We start from the raw sequence: 17,563 nt of genomic DNA, 5'->3' as shown, positions 1-17,563 counted from the left end.
AAAAACAAAAAACAAAAAACAAAACAAACAAACAAACAAACAAAAACATTCTTAACCTCTCACACAGGAAAAGATATGAAAGCAAATAAAAACAATTGCTCTTAACTTCTAGATAGGAAATCAAATAAAAACAATCGCGCTTAACCTCTAGGTAGAAAGCAAATAAAAACAATCACTCTTAACCTCTCACACAGGAAAAGATATGAAAACAAATAAAAACAATTACTCTTAACTTCTAGGTAGAAGACAAATAAAAACAATCACTCTTAACCTCTCACACAGGAAAAGATATGAAATAAATAAATCTTAATCTATGAAAGCAATAAATCTAAAAAAAAACAATAAATCTCACACAATGTAGGTGGCCAATCCAAAAGCATGAGAGATGGAAAGTTGAGAGTCTCCAAATGCAAGCATAACCAAATCAAAGTGAACATCACTCATGAGTAAGGTGCCAAATCCAAATTCTATATTCAAAACATGAGCATTTCCCCAACTTTACACATGCCTTTGAAAGGAGAAGGCTCTCTTAGTTATACAAGAACATAAGAAGCTACCTTATTAATGGAGGTCCATTATTCTCTCCCTAGATCCCTATAAAATCTCATAAAGTTACAACTCAAATAGGTAATGATGAGACACATATCCACTTTGACCTTTATCCAAATCTTCTTCCATATCTTGAAGGAAATTCGAATTTGAGCATTGGAGGCCACATAAGGGTGCCTTGGAAGCTTCCAAATGACTTACACATGTCATGAAACTCAAGCGATGATCCAGATCTTGGGGGGAGGCCCCCAAGATCTAAAAGATTGAAATGGATCTTGTGGGGGAGGCCCCCAAGATCTGAAGAATTGCAATGCTAAAAAGAAAATGACAGAACACAAAGTAAATAAAACCACAAAGAAACTTTTTATTAAAACCGATAATAACTATAAAAGCTACATTGTGGCAGACAATTTGTCCTTTTACAAAATGTGACTTGTTACTTATAGTCTTTTTCATCTACAATACCACGGGTCAATTCCATGGGTGAATGAATACCATGGCTGGATGTCACAATACCATGGGTAAATTCCATGGGTGAATGAATACCATGGGTGGATGTCACAATACCATAGACAAATACCATGGGTGAATGAATACTTACAATACCATGGGTAAATTCAATGGGTGGTTGAATAACATGGGTGGATGAATACCATGGGTTGATGCCATTTTCTATTTGGATCATTCTTCCCTCCTTAAGAAGCAATGGTCCTCATTGCATGAAGTTCCCTCCTGCGAAGCCTTTGTTGAATATGAAGAGCCACTGAAGAGAAGGGTTTTATGTGGTTAACCCTTAACCATGATGAACAAAGATCAGAGGATAGAGATACCCTATAATGCTTGTGACCAACTGTGATACTGATAGTGTGCGGCCTATAAAATGGACTTCGATGAAGTGTGGGTTTGTGGATGACCCATAACCATCATGAACGAAGATCCAAGGATAGAGATACCCTGTAATGCTTGTGACCAACTGTGATACTGACAGTGTGCGGCCTAGAAAATGGACTTCGATGAAGTGTGGGTTTGTGGTTGACCCATAACCATGATGAACAAAGATCCAAGGATAGAGATACCCTGTAATGCTTGTGACCAACTGTGATATTGACAGTGTGTGGCCTAACAAATGGACTTCGATGAAGTGTGGGTTTGTGGATGACCCATAACCATGACAAACAAAGATCCGAGGATAGAGATACCATGTAATGCTTGTGACCAACTGTGATGCTAACAGGCAGCCTAGAAAATGGACTTCGATGACAAGGATTTTGTGTGATTGACCCATAACGGTGATGTTAGTTATTGATGAAGTAGCAAGTGCCTACATACCCTGGGGTGGGATGGCACATCTCCAAAGAACCCAAGTCGAATGTTGCTATGCTGAAACTGATGAATGTGAAGCAGGTGCCTATTAAAGCGGGGTGGAAGGGCACATCTCCAAAGGGAACTCGCTCTGAATGTTGCTCCAGACATAACTCGGTCAATATAATTCAGAATATTTATTATAACCTGTTTTTGGAAACAGAAGGACCATTTTGCATCTTCTCATGTGTTGGAAATCCTTATCTGGGCACTCTAGAATCTCATATTCACGCTGCAACTTTTTCGCCGTCACAAAAGTTCTGAAAAAAAAAAAAAAAAACAAACAAACAAACAAACAAACAAACAAACAAACAAAAAAACAAAAAAACAAAAAAATAAAATAAAAAATAAAAAATAAAATTAAATAAATAAATAAAAATAAAAATAAAAATAAAATTAAATAAATAAAATTAAAATTAAATAAATAAAATTAAAATTAAAATTAAATAAAAATAAAAATAAAAATAAAAATAAAATAAAATAAAATAAAATAAATAAATAGCTGATTTTAAATCAGTGATGTCTCCCACATCCGAACTCCGATTTGACCCATTTTTGTTTTTTGAAATGGAGCAATTTTTCAAGAGGAGCTCAAATATACAACCACTATTCTGAAATTATACACCAAAATTGCAAAACAAAAACAAAAAAAATAGTAGAGACGTTGTCCACAAATTACCGTCAGAAACATTTCTGTAACATCGCTGATTTTAAATCAGCGATATCTCCCTCATCCGGATTCCAATTCGGCTGATTTTTTTTTTTTGAATTTGGGTATTTTTTCGCAAGGAATCCAGATCAGTTATTTTTTTTGTAAATTTTGCACCAAAAATTTCAAATCTGATTTGCAAACTTGCTGCCCAAAAACATAATAATAATAATAATAAATAAATAAAAATATTCCTTCTTGGCCCAAGAAAATGCTCTGTGGAGGACATAGCACATGCCTAATGTTTGTTGAATATTGTTGCAATATGTGAAATTGAAATATGCATCAAACCCTCATTCCCATGGAATCATAACCTTCTCTGATACCACTGATTCGGATCTTAGGGGGAGGTCCCCAGGATCTAAAAGATTGAAATGGATCTTCTGGGGGAGGCCCCAAGATCTGAAGAATTACAATGCTAGAAAGAAAATGACAGAACACACAGTAAATAAACCACAAAGAAACCTTTTATTAAAACCAATAATAACTATAAAGGCTACATTGTGGCGGACAATCTGTCCTTTTACAAAATGTGACTTGTTACTTATAGTCTTTTTCAGTTACAATACCACGGATCAATTCCATGGGTGAATGAATACCATGGCTAGATGTCACAATGCCACGAGTCAATTCCATGGGTGAATGAATACCATGGGTGGATGTCACAATACCATGGGCAAATACCATGGGTGAATGAATACCATGGGTGGATGTCACTTACAATACCATGGGTAAATTTCATCAGTGGGTGAATAACATGGGTGGATGAATACCATGGGTTGATGCCATTTCTATTCGGATCAAGCCACTTTTAAGTATTAGCAAGTATATGTCATTTTTCTAAGTTTTAACCATTTAATTCACTTATAATACTAGAAATCATTATCTTTTGGAAAACACAAAGGTAACCCCATGCAATCATGAAAATGGAGGCTAATGAAAGATTATATGACTATGGAGTTGCGACATGTGAGTGAAATGGTGGCGATAAAGGTGAAATTGGATGATATTTTGAAGATATTTTGGAGACTCTACAGGGTTCGATATGATCCCATGCTTAAATCCTTTGTAAGGGGAGCTTCCCAGAGCCAAACTGCAATAAATGGATTTACTCCCTATCACAAGGTTCTATTGTTTGTTTGCAACTTTGGAAAGTTAACTCACTTCCCTATTTCAAAGCCCTACAACCTGATCTAATGTAGGTGGAACGAACCCTAAAATAATAGAAATTCTAAATTGATTTTACTAGCGTGGTTTTTTAAAGTTGTTACTTATTCAATGGGTAAGTGGATGTGAAATTGATCGTGTAATGACCTGACTCAAAACTTTAATGCAATCAAACATGATATTGTGATCTTTTCATTTCGACGACTTCTAGCTAAATTAAGGAGAGAGGTTCTTCTTAAAAATATTAACTCTAGAATGCAGCACTTCTAATTTTCCAATGCAATTCAAAGCCCTAAGTGCTAAACCATGCAATGTAATCTATGCACAATTTTCTTGAAAACTACGAAAATGTAATCTATGCACAATTTCCATTCATGTTATAAAAATGAGAATTCTAGCTATGCAAATGCAATCTATGCAAGAGAATTCTTCAGAACAAACACAAGATGATTCCAAATCAGTGAAAGAACAACAAAACTATTTTCCTTCACCAGTTTAACTAAAGAACCAACGGAGCGTAAGTAAAGAAAATTGGGTGAAAATTCCAAAGATCAAAAGTGATGACACTTAAAGGCGATTAACACTCAGACACAAGGAAATCAAATTAAGAAACTAAGACAAACCTCTAAGTAATGACCAAAGGAAATCAAATTACGAATTTCTCAAAAAGAAAATTAAAAACACCCAATCAAATTGTCAAAGACTCTCTCAAGGTGTAAAAAAGTGTAATCAAGCATAAAAAACAAAATTTCCTGGACTTAGTGAAAGGAAAAGTCAAATTTTCAAATAATTTAGGTACGTGCGCAGGCAACAGTTTAATCCAATGCACATACACATTGTTGCTAAAGGATCAATGCGCAAATATATGCTATGTGGCTAAAGATAAAGTGCGCACCTCGGGAAATTTTTAGAAAAAATAAAAATAAACCAAACAAATCACAAAATCCAAACTTTTGATATCTTTCAGACACTCAGACAAGGCTATGACAAAAGGTTCAAAAGTCAAAACAAGGAGATGATGGAGAACGAGACGTTCCCAAGTGGAGTCACCAATTTGTTTGGCGAACTAATCCTTCTTGCGGACAAGATGGATCTCCCTATATCTCAAATGAAACCTAGTAAGAAACAAGAAAATAATTGCTACCTTTCCTTAGCATATGACCGATTAAAACAAGTAATATGCGAAGAATAACTTATTGATTTAAAGAAGTGCATTTTGAATTAATTTCAATGCTTTCCACTGCCAAATTCCTCTCGATGCTTTAGAGGCCTTTCCAATGCTTTCCAAAGCTTCTCCGTGATGCTCCAAAAGAGATTTGCATAGACGAAAACATACAAAAAGATCAAAGCATCTAGCACATACAATCAAAGTACATGAATTTATTAACTAAGCATACATCATAAATTGAATCAATAACCAGTTATAATCCATGTGAGTGATCAAGGAATCTCACAAATAATATCAGAATGGACATATTTAGGAAAGAAAAGTTGTTTTTTATTGAATTCAAAGGAGAACAAGCTTACAACCTAATTGCCTTGATGTCACAAGCCTCTTCCCATTATCTCCAACCTTCTCCTTGGATGAAAAGACTTCTAGCCCTATTTATGCAACATAAGCCTACCTTCAGTGGTCCTCTCTAACTCTATGGCCTGTGTTTGATTTAGAGGCCAAGAGGAGGAGGTTCGGGATCCTCTTCTTAAGGAATGAGATCCACAAATGGTGGGGTATGGAATCCACAAAGAGAGGTAATTAACTCCGTGATGAGAGGGATCATGCTTGATTAAGCAACAATTCGAAGCTTTTAGTTGGGAAAGATTCAACTAACAAATCTTCTAGATTTTACTTTTTATTTTTACTTGCATTGAGTCATGTGCGCAATCCATAGTGTAAGAAAGAGTGCAATTTTGCACTGAATTTAATGGTCAAATCTACGTATTCACAAAAAATGGCTATGGAACTACATAGGCAATCAAAAATAGGTTTTTGGTCCTTGTAATCCAACAATTTCATTTTCTTTGGGATTATTTAGGTTCTAGCCTTGCAGAGGGGTGCTTTGGAACACTTTGATGGATAGCGAAAGATCGAGACTAATGGTCATTTGTCTAATGCAAATTGACTTCAATGAATGAATCCAATTTGCTTTCCTTATAGAGGCCAATTTTGTACAACACAAGACCTAGGGCTTGATTTATAGGTTGATAAGTGGGATGACCAAAGATTGAGGTAATAATAAATGGTTCCCATAATGATTTTCAATAAGGACAAGGCACACGAATCCCCAAAAAATCCCCTAAGTTGAAGTTAAAACCAAACAAGGGTTTAACATAGGGCAACAACTATGGAAGAGGAAATTATGGACGAAATTGAAGTGAATACCCACCAAAAGGAGTGATTTTGTGGCAACCACTATCCTCTTGATGTGTAGACTATCCAACACCAAAAAGTCCTCTTCCCTAGTAATTTGCACCATGCCCTGGTTTGGCCACTAGGACTTAAAGGGGTTGAATTAGGTCAAGAGAGAGAAAGATAAAAATTGTGGATAAAAGTTGAATTGATCACTTACAAGGAAGGCCAATGTCTAGTCCTAGGGTCAATCAAGTTTATGGCTTCTTGAAATTGATTTAATCTTGCAAAGGAGTAAGGATATTTTGATGCCCTATCATCAAAATCCTAGCTATCACCTTTGTGAGGGATCAAACTTCACTTGGAAGAGCTAACATGGGATCACCAAAGGGATTTCCATTCACATATCATATTATGAGTAATGAATACAATAATACATAGTTTTAATTTAGTTGATATTCAACAAAATTAGGGCACAAAATTTAACCTAGATCATTAATCCATTCCATAAATTAGACATGAAACAATCCAATTATCAATCCAAAGTGACTTCTCCAAATAAAATAACAAATTCTCAAGAAAATTTTTGCTCCATACATCACATATCGCCCATCAAAACAAGAGGTCAAAATATTCAAAGAGATCGATTTCCCAAGTCCAAGTGATGATGAATTTACAAATGATCCTCTCCCTTATTTATATGAGGAGGAATGGTGTTTAATTAGCCTAAAAGCCCCTAGGAAAACAAGTAAAGTCATAATGATGCATTGTGTTACAAGCCGACCCACTAACTTAGATATATAAAAAATCACATGATTTTCCCACACGTGTGAGTCATAGGGTTAAAAATGTTCATGACATCCATGCGTTGAGCTCTATGTGGCATGTGTTCAAGATTTTGAGTTCTAAGCAAGGCGTATAAGCATCTAAAAAGCATCCCCTCAGGGTTGGCCCTTATGTCTCTGTCAATAATCCTCTGTGGACTCCATAATCCAACTTGGGGCACTAAAGGTGGTCTCATGGGTCTCCAAATGGAAATAGTATCAATCTTTGTTCTAATAATGAGGGCTTCCAAGGCAATGTTAGCCCTCCCATGTCTCAAGGGGTGAGATAATCCTCATATGGGTCCTGGTTATCTGTCATCCCTCAAAAAGTGCTAAGGTCGGTTGGGGCATGTTGGGTCCAAGTGCATCATCCCAAAAGGTCATCAAATGTAGGGCAAATTACGAGAACACTTTGGGTGTTGGAGGTGCCCAAGGGTGTGTGTGATGCTTTGTTGCTACTTAGAGTCCCATGACTCTCAACACTTCACCTGTGGGTGTCTCCTCTAGAGGCATAGGTATATGTGGGTGAGGTGCCCAGGTCGCGGCTTTGGAACCACCTGATAATCACTATATAAATTCTAGTGCAAGAAACCAATCATTAGGTACAATAATCATTTTTGCATGTAAGTTAACGAAACTTGAATATAAAGGGATATTTAATACTTTAAATAAGGATTCCCTTCCAAAATTGAGGCTTTAAACTCACAATGGTATTTCCTCCCTAAGTGGGAGTGGCTAAAGAACAACCCTATTAGGTGTTTCCAGCCCCTAAGGGGAAGTAACATTTCCTTAGTGTAGGTTTTAACCCCATACATAAATTACTTGCATATGAATTCTAAAAACGAAAAATAAAACATAAAACCAATATATACAGAGATTTTCCCCTAGATCCCAAAACCAAGTCTACCAGATTGATTTTTCATTATGTTCCTTTCAATCTTACAATACATATATATACATGTCGAAGCATTCATAAACCCCAATTAACCCTGGATTAGAACATAACCGTAGTTCCCTTGACCGGATCTAGAAAATACCATGGGTAGAAAACCATCATGCCCAAAACCATGTGCAAAACCCATGCAAAAAACCATAGGTAGGTCCCCGCACCTAATATAGGGTCCAAAAAAAAAATCCCCAGGGCGTTGCCCCAAACCCTGTGCAGGGGGGCTACCGCCCCCTCGCACATGCACCTAGTCATGGAAAGAATATAACACGCACCCAACACTTAGTCCAACCTTCAATCAATAGGTGTTATGTGAACAATGATAGTAACAAAGGGGAGAAGACTTCATGTCCAAGTACCATGGTCAAAGGGACAAGCATGATGGGGATCCACATACTGAGTGTATAGATGTAAGGAGGGAGAAATTGTGGATGCATGAGTTACCAACCCAACCTTTCTTTTCTACCCCTATTGTGCGCCTTTTACTTTTGCTTGATTTTTCTTTATATTATTCCTCATATCTTAAAGGGTTAGAACCTACTTTATATCACAAATAACAGTTGCATTACCCCTTAATAATGAGGCAACTCATTGCCCATCGGGATTGGAATATGCAAAGGTTCCTTTCATGATGTATAGGATAAATATGGTGTTCAAGGACTAGGTGATGGCCATACTGAGTGAGGTAGATCTCATGCAAGGCTTTTACCTATGTGTAATGTGTATGTCTGAACGATCTTTTGCATTTCGATATTCTTTCTTTTATTTTTCTTATGGCCATTATATGCCTTTTCTCTTTCTTTTAGCTACATCAACCTCACAGGGAAAAGTTTTGGGCCCTACCTGGGCATGTGGATATGTGGGTGCCAAATCTAAGAGAACCAATATTTAGTTGAACCCGAAGAATGGAGGTGGAATAAGGGCTTGTAATGTAAAATCGAAATTGGTAATTATGGAACAGGGATAGATGCAACACACTACCTCAATCAAGACTTCCCAAATATAGCCATTGGGCCGCTAGCGGAGGTCTCACTATATTAGGGTCAAATATTAACCTCCCATTTAAGGTGAGGGAATAAGATCACGATCAAAACCCCTCCTTCTTCTAGGTCACCCCATAATCCATATTAAGAGCCCCAATACAAACAAGTGTAAGCACTCGATTACAAAACGAATAAAGTCTCTTCATGCTTGTTAGGCACATTAGCTTCATAAGTATATTAATAGGCATAGTAATCAAATGCAAGGATAGGATAAAATGGTGAAAGGAAATGTTGAGAAATCTAGGGGCAGTAACATAGGGTGATTTCTCTTCTTTGATAACTTTTTGTGATGTATTTTTACTTCACTTAATTAGTTTCTTCTTTCATTTGTTATTATTAGTGTTTTTTCTTCGTCAAACAACTACCAAACCATAAAGAACAATAAGACAAAGGACACAAGATATAGGTGATCATCCAAGGCTAAAACCTCTCCAACTCTAAGAGGAAAACCCACAAGAATTCTTCTTCTTATAGAATCTTCAATTGACGAATTCCAAGACCTATACCCTTGACCAAAGAACCTCTCCAAGACCAAGTCATAATTCTTTACTTGAAGATATTTTCTTCCTTCCAAGTCAATGTTGGTACAATTGATTGCTACACCTATGTTTTCTTCTTCTTCTTCAATTTCAGCCTCTTATTACAAACCTGCAATTTTCGATTTGCTTGTAATTTCAAAGATCCCACATGTGTGAGTTGATTGGGGCAGATTTGTGAGGCTTCTCTCCTTCGCTTGTCTTGGACACTTCTTATTTTGAATTCGGCTAGCAAATACACTTCTTCCTTGGGTATATTTTGGCTCCTTCAAGGTCTGCAATACCTAACTGCAGAAACCCTAGTTGCAGTCACACATGTGAGATGAATGACCCAAAAACAATGCTAGAAGACTTCGATCTTCTTCTCCTTCTCTTCGCTGCTCAAGAGGCTTTCTTCCTTTCCTATTCACACTTCTCTCCTTTTTGTGGATGCTTGATGGATGATCTCTTGAGTGAGGTAGAGTCCTCATATATATAGGCTCCTCTCCCATGATATTAGGTCGACTTGTCATCATTCCTAGGCCGACATGTCCTTCTAAAGAGGTTGATTTCTCCTTTTGAAGGTCGACTTGCTGTAGCACTTGTGACAAGGTCTTGGAGGGTATTTTGACTCTAACATTGACCCAAATAAATTTCTTTACAATATTTAATATGCCCCAAATGGATCTTTCATACATGAAAATGATTTTAATGACTTGTAGACTCAATGAGAAGCCCTAGGATCTCACAATGGGAGATTGACCTAAAAATAATTTTCCATGAGCATGAAACCCATGCCTCAAGAACAACAATAATAAATTTATTTTTCTCATTACATCACATACATAAAATCATGATTACTTATTCGATTATGAAGACCAAACCTAGTTACATATTTTAACACTCCCTCTTAGCTAGGGAGGTATTCATAATCCATACAAGGTACTTAGACATTCTCAATCTAAAGAATTCTCATAAGAAGAGTCATATTGGTAACCCATTTGTTTAGCATCATATCATCCAACGTTGTCACATATAAAGGCCTTGATTAACAACTCTATCTATCCACAAGATCAGAGCACAATGTTGGCGAGACCAATGATTTATAGACACCATCAACATTTTCTCTCAATGAACATACCCCACCTGGGTGTTCACAGGGTATGTCCTTATAGTATTATTCTTATCTTCGATTCCTGGTCCTCAAAGAATATCAGTCCTCTACAACTACTCTTATCTTGGATTCCCTACCACATCCTCAAATAGTAGTGAATGCTAGATGTTTACCCAATCCTCCATTCTTTCTTCCCAAGTGAAGACAATAATTATGTGCCTATCTCTCCTTCTCATCTAGGGAGAATATACTCATTCCTATGAAGGAATGTACCCATTCGCATAAGAGGAATGTATCGATGCTCCCTCTCAACCAGGGACTTTTCCAAGCTCCCTCTTACCTAGGGACCTGTTTCCAGCAGTAGTTATCTCTTCTTTGGTGGAGATGATGGGACCTTAAGCTGCTTGTATAGCTCCTCCATTCGATGTCATGAATTTTATCTCCATCTTTATGGAGCCTTCATGTTGTAGGAAATTGGTCATCCATCACTTTCCTCAAGTCAGTCATGTCATCCTTCCTCTCTTTTTTAAAGTGATCTTCTAGTCCATATCTATCTTTCCTTCATATAACTAATTTTTCCGCATCATGTTTCCTTTAGGATCTTCCATCAAATCACATGAGTGATAGTTGTAGATAACATCTACAACTCTCTTTTGGTAGCCTTGTATCAACCCATCTAGATGTTGTTCAAAACTAAAAAATGAACATCAAATCAAAATTAACTTTTGTGATGGCCCTTCATCATGACATCTGCTTGTTGCAAAATCAACATCATGCATACATATTGACACGTCTCCAAGATATTCAATTTTCAAGGGTATTCTTTCTTTCCAGACTTTCCCAAAGCCTTCATATCTTTACCATGGAGATATCATGGCCAATTTCTTCTAGTCATCGAATGTTGATTTCCTTTTCCATGTGACCATAGTTGCATCTTTCATAATCTCTTATTTCTCTTTTCACATATTGCTTCCCAAGAATTTCCCTTCATAGTTCCTTAATTTTTGTCAACCACCTAATATTCCATATGAGGAGATATTATGTTGATTTTAGCTAGCCAATATGTGAACCATGCCCTCATGCATCCTTGAAAGAGATCCCTTTAATTTTATCATGCTCATTAGGTAGAGTATTATCCCATGCTATGATGACATGACTTAATTTATCAAACATATGCACACATACCTCTTTTCTTCTTTTGGTCGTCCAGACTTCCTTCATAGCTTCTTTCCTTTGATTGAAAGTACTTCAACCATCTTGACATGCTTCATTTCTCCATCATCATACCATCATTCTTTCAAACAATGGATCCCATCCAAAGTGAAATTCTTAGCGATACATTTGCTTCTTCCAATAGATGAACCTTCTAATCAAGATTTCAATGGGGGATCTTAATTGTCCTCATCCTTCAAATGCTCCTTTCCAATGATGTATGATGATTTCTATACTAGATGAATTTCTTCTATCCATAAGTACTACTTATGCTTCCAATGAGGTTACCAAGAGCTACTTCCTTCTAATGATGACTACCATATACTTCTACTTCCGCTATCTTTCAAGCTTCTTATGATGATGCCATGAGATCTTACTTTAATTGTATGCTCTTATGATGCCATCTACTAAAATGATACATCCTATAATGTTCCTAATGTTTCCTGCCATGATAGCTAAAAATAAATAAATAAATAATATAAAAAATAATAATAATAATAAATAAAAAATAAAAAAAATTGAAAAGAACCTGGTGGAGAAGATTATCTCAATCATAGTAGAGATATTTCACTTCTTCCTTCTTTGATTTATTATTTTCAACTTCTTCCACTTCTTCAGTGATATGGGCTTCTTCCCTTCCTCTTTTGTTGTTGTCCTTCTTAAGTTATCGACAATCCCTCTTGTAGTGCACATATTCATGAAAACCATAACATTGGACCTTGGTCATATTCTTCTTCTTTTCTGAGGACCAAACCTTCCAAATTTTCCTTTATTCTTAGCTATGCTAGCAAATGTTTGTGCTTGTTCGTTTGATCCTACATTGCTTATTGCCTTCAGCCTAGTTTCTTCAATTTGCATAGTGAGCAAAGTTAATTGAATGGGGTAGCTTCCTTCTTTCCATAGATGCTTGATGTAAAGTTTTCCCATTCCTGTTGGAAATAACACTGAGAGGGGGGGGGGGGGGGGGGGGGTGTTGGGTGAATCAGTATTAGCAAATCACTAACTTTTTCATTTCCATAATCAGATTCATATACGCTACTTCAATTAAGGGAACTCGCGTGTACACGCAACTGTGATTAATGCAACTAGCGTATATCCAGTAAACTTATGATTGAGTTAATTCATCATATTTTGATCTTTAATCAGTGCATCAGAACTTCATTAACCATATAAACAGTAACCAGGTGCAGTAAAAACATAACAGATCATCACACATAAGAAACACACATGAACACCATGATATAAGGTGGAAACCCAATGTGGAACAAAAACCACCTGCTGCAGTCTTCCTTTAATATAAGAAAAACCTGTTTACAATATTATACTGGCACAGACTCATACCAGTACACAGGCACCCACCTGTAGAAGGCTACAATCTTCTCTCATTCTCCAACTACTACTAGAAGGGAGCTACAACCCCCTAGCTCTTGTACTAGCTGATATGTTTACTAGTATGTAGGCGCCGGCCTACTGAAGGCTCCAACCTTCACTCATTTTCCAGATGCTACTGGAAGGGAGCTCCAACCCCCTGGCTCTTGTACTAGCCTATATGTTTATCAATACGTAGGTGCCAGCCAACAGAAGGCTACGACCTTCTCTCTTCCTCCAGGGACCACGTTTCATAAATTTTCATACTGGATACTCCTGAAGCACAACACCATAATCTGAAGGCCACGTTTCATCCAATTTTCATACTGGACCCATCAACAAAATTGAGGCACAAAATCAATCACCACTGCAATACAACTATTGCATCAACCAATCATTAATCTCTAAATCACCCAATACTGAATCACTAAAACCCTGTCAACAAAACACAGTCACCAAAACACAGAGCAAACCACAGAACTCTGCAACAACAACCAGATCCAACTGCAACTTCAAATATCATACTTCATACTATATACACTACTCTAATGAGTCGAACCAGTGTGCATACACGCTTTTACCAAAGTGAACCTGCGTACAGATCTGCAAATATTTACTCATAACTTTGCAGCTATTCCAAACATCAGTCATACCCAGAGTGTAACATTTATACAATAAAACATGCATCAATAATTCAGATCTATTCTATCCATGATCAAACCACATAATGATAATACATTCCAAGCGTTATGATCCCGATCCATTATCCATCATCAACTGCATAGGTGCATCCTTGGTTCAGATCAAGCAAAGCATCACAAACCCATAACTGGCATACCAGATCTCACACTTCATCAGATATTCGTCACTTGCACACTTGCAGTTTGGCCTAATGATCTTCTTCTTCTTATATAGGTTTAGGCCTCTCCCAATACCATGGTCCAAAACCACGTAGGACCGATACCTTGGACCAAATACCTAGGGTCAATACCTCAGACCAAATACCATGGACCAATGCCAAAATACCATGGTCCAAATACCACGGACCAAAACTTAGTTTTCCGACATGTACACGCCTTTCCTTCTGTGAAAGTGCGTGTGTACGTTATACGCGCCTTTGTATATAGTGAACCTGCGTCTACCTTTTCGTATACGCGACTTTGTATATGGTGAACCTGCATGTATACACGACTTGGTATATAGTGAACCTGCGTATACCTTTCTTTCTTCATTCTTGCTATTTACCTGCTATACTATGATCTTTCATCGGAGAGAGTTGCCATCAAGGACAACACTTGTGTCATACTTGTATCATAATGCCAACAATATCCCCCTTTGGACTTGATGGCAACAACCACACCAAGTCACTCTCCCCCTTTGACATCAAGGGCAAAGGGCGGACCAAGATATTCTCTCCCTTGATATACATTCTGTTGTCCATACTCCCCCTGAGTACATGCTGAAATCTCTGATCGAGCTCTCCCTTTGTACATGCCAAGATGTACCAATCCGTCCATGCTCCCCCTGAGCACATGCACAGTCTGCAGAAATCTTTTTCAAAAGAATAACATGACTCTACAACTCAACTGAGTATGACCTTCCTATGACTCACACATACACTAATCTTCCAACCAAGTGGGGATACACCATTTTGACTCATCCACCCAACCAAGTGGGGATATACCAAATGTTTATATGTGACTGAAATAAACATTATTACATCATCCTTCCCATGAAAATTGGGGTTACAAATTAGGTCTTTTCATGACCTTTACATCAAATGATATACATGAGTTTTATAATAATGACCAGCAATCTAAACATGACCATGATAGTCATCAGCAACTATCATACACCATATATGATCTGGGCCATAAGCATCTGTCAGCAACCTGTAACCTGCAATACCATTCTCTTGACCAACCAGCAAGATGTATCATTTAGCCACATAAGCATCATCACCAAAGACTTCTAACCATAATGCCAACAATGCATTATTCGAAGCATATGCTCCCCGTGAACCTGTTCCATCTGTTCACTGTCAGATTTGATCATGCATATATCAGCAAGAAGTATCAAGGCATCATCAATCAGATATACATCAAGTTAGGATAAAAAACACTTCCAAAAAACATCTTATGAATACCAAGCTATTTCCACACATCATCAACAGATTGTAACCATCATCAAACAGAGCAAATAATTGACTAAACCATATCAACTCCTTTTTCTTGAGTATGTCCTATTGCTTTTCCTCAAACCAAGATATACGCGACTATGCAGCTTCGAACTCGTATATACACGTGACTTGTCTTTATGAAACTTGCGTATGAGATTTAGAATACTGAAGTTCCACACCTTCAGCTCCCTCTGAGTGTGTCATGTCTGTATACTCTGCTATGCCACATCTTTCTGACTGTACTTCCTTTTTCTTCCATATCTTTGACTGTGATGATGTTTTCTCCTTTTGGTATGGTGCCCAAAATCTTCTCCTATATTCCTTTGCTATATGTCCAAGCTTGTTACATGCATAACATCTCGTATGTTTCATATTCCTTCTATAACAGTCAATGGCTTTGTGACCAAACATATTGCAAGCAAAACAATATCCCTTAAAGTACCTGGAACGTGATGATCTTTCTGTGTGACGGTCTTGAACCATTCTACTTCTGCATCTGGCTACAACATGCCCAACATTATGTCATATAAAACATGCAACATTATTCATCAGAGGAAATAACCATCTATCACTTCCACAATTAGGAGTAAAGGATTTTCTTTGAAGACTTTCTTTCTTTGGTTGTTGATAGGGTTGACCTCTCATCTCTTTGTTGAGCATTTCAGATTTTGCGTTAGAGTTCCTTGCCTCACCTTGTGAGCTAGATTCACCTTCAACAGATTCAACAATACCAAGACCAGTTTTGATAGCAAGCGACCTTTGACTACTAAGAATATCATCCAACATTTAGTATTGTCTTGAAATCATAATAGTTTATCTTTTTCTTCTAATTTACCTTTCAAGATATTTACCTCAAGCAGAGGTTGTTCTTCCTTTTCCAAATATTGCTTCTTCAAGATTTCTTCAGACTTTCTTCCTTCTTCCACTTGTTGCCTTAGTTTGAGAATTTCGTTTTCTTGTTCTTCATTCTGCTCCTACAGCATTTGACGTACACTGGAGGCACACTCCAGCTGAACTTTTAAGCTGATGACTTCTTCTTTGAGGGCACTCTCCCTTTTGTAAACTAGATCTTGTTGATCTATGATTTTATCTGATGCTTCATTTGCTTGTTCATCTTCAATCTGAGGTGATTCGGAATCTAAATACTTACTTCCACCTAATGGCAGGCCGTCACTGTTCCTTTGAGCTGTCTTCTTCTTCTAACACGCTTTCTTTCCCATTGTTCTACGGATCTCCTTCAAGCGATCAAGCTTCTTCCAAAGGACCTACTCTGATACCAATTGTTGGAAATAATACTAAGAGGGGGGGGGGGGGGGGGGGGTGAATCAGTATTAGCAAATCACTAACTTTTTCATTTCCATAATCAGATTCATATACGCTACTTCAGTTAAGGGAACTCGTGTGTACACGCAACTATGATTAATGCAACTAGCGTATATCCAGTAAACTTATGATTCAGTTAATTCATCATATGTTGATCTTTAATCAGTGCATCAGAACTTCATTAACCATATAAACAGTAACCAGGTGCAGTAAAAACAGAACAGATCATCACACATAAGAAACACACATGAACACCATGATATAAGGTGGAAACCCAATGCGGGACAAAAACCACCTGTTGCCGTCTTCCTTTAATATAAGAAAAACCTGTTTACAATCTTGTACTGGCGCAGACTCATACCAGTACGCAGGCACCCACCTGCAAAAGGCTACAACCTTCTCTCATTCTCCAGCTACTACTAGAAGGGAGCTACAACCCCCTAGCTCTTGTACTAGCCGATATGTTTACTAGTACGTAGGCACCGACCTACTGAAGGCTCCAACCTTCACTCGTTTTCCAGCTGCTATTGGAAGGGAGCTCCAACCCCCTGGCTCTTGTACTGGCCAATATGTTTACCAGTATGTAGGCGCTGGCCTACAGAAGGCTACGACCTTCTCTCTTCCTCCAGGGACCATGTTTCATAAATTTTCATACTGGATACTCCTGAAGCACAACACCATAATCTGAAGGCCACGTTTCATCCAATTTTCATACTGAACCCATCAACAACATTGAGGCATAAAATCAATCACCACTACAATACAACTATTGCATCAACCAATCATCAATCTCTGAATTACCCAATTCTAAATCACAAACCCTGTCAAAAAACACAGTCACTAGAACACAGAGCAAACTACAGAACTCTGCAACAACAACCAGATCCAACTGCAACTTCAAATAT

Source organism: Pinus tabuliformis, chromosome 6 (genome assembly GCF_031772625.1).
Source record: "Pinus tabuliformis cultivar Carrire ecotype Pingquan chromosome 6, CPIR1, whole genome shotgun sequence".
Taxonomy (NCBI): Eukaryota; Viridiplantae; Streptophyta; class Pinopsida; order Pinales; family Pinaceae; genus Pinus; species Pinus tabuliformis.
Note: the sequence above shows the minus strand (reverse complement) of the source record.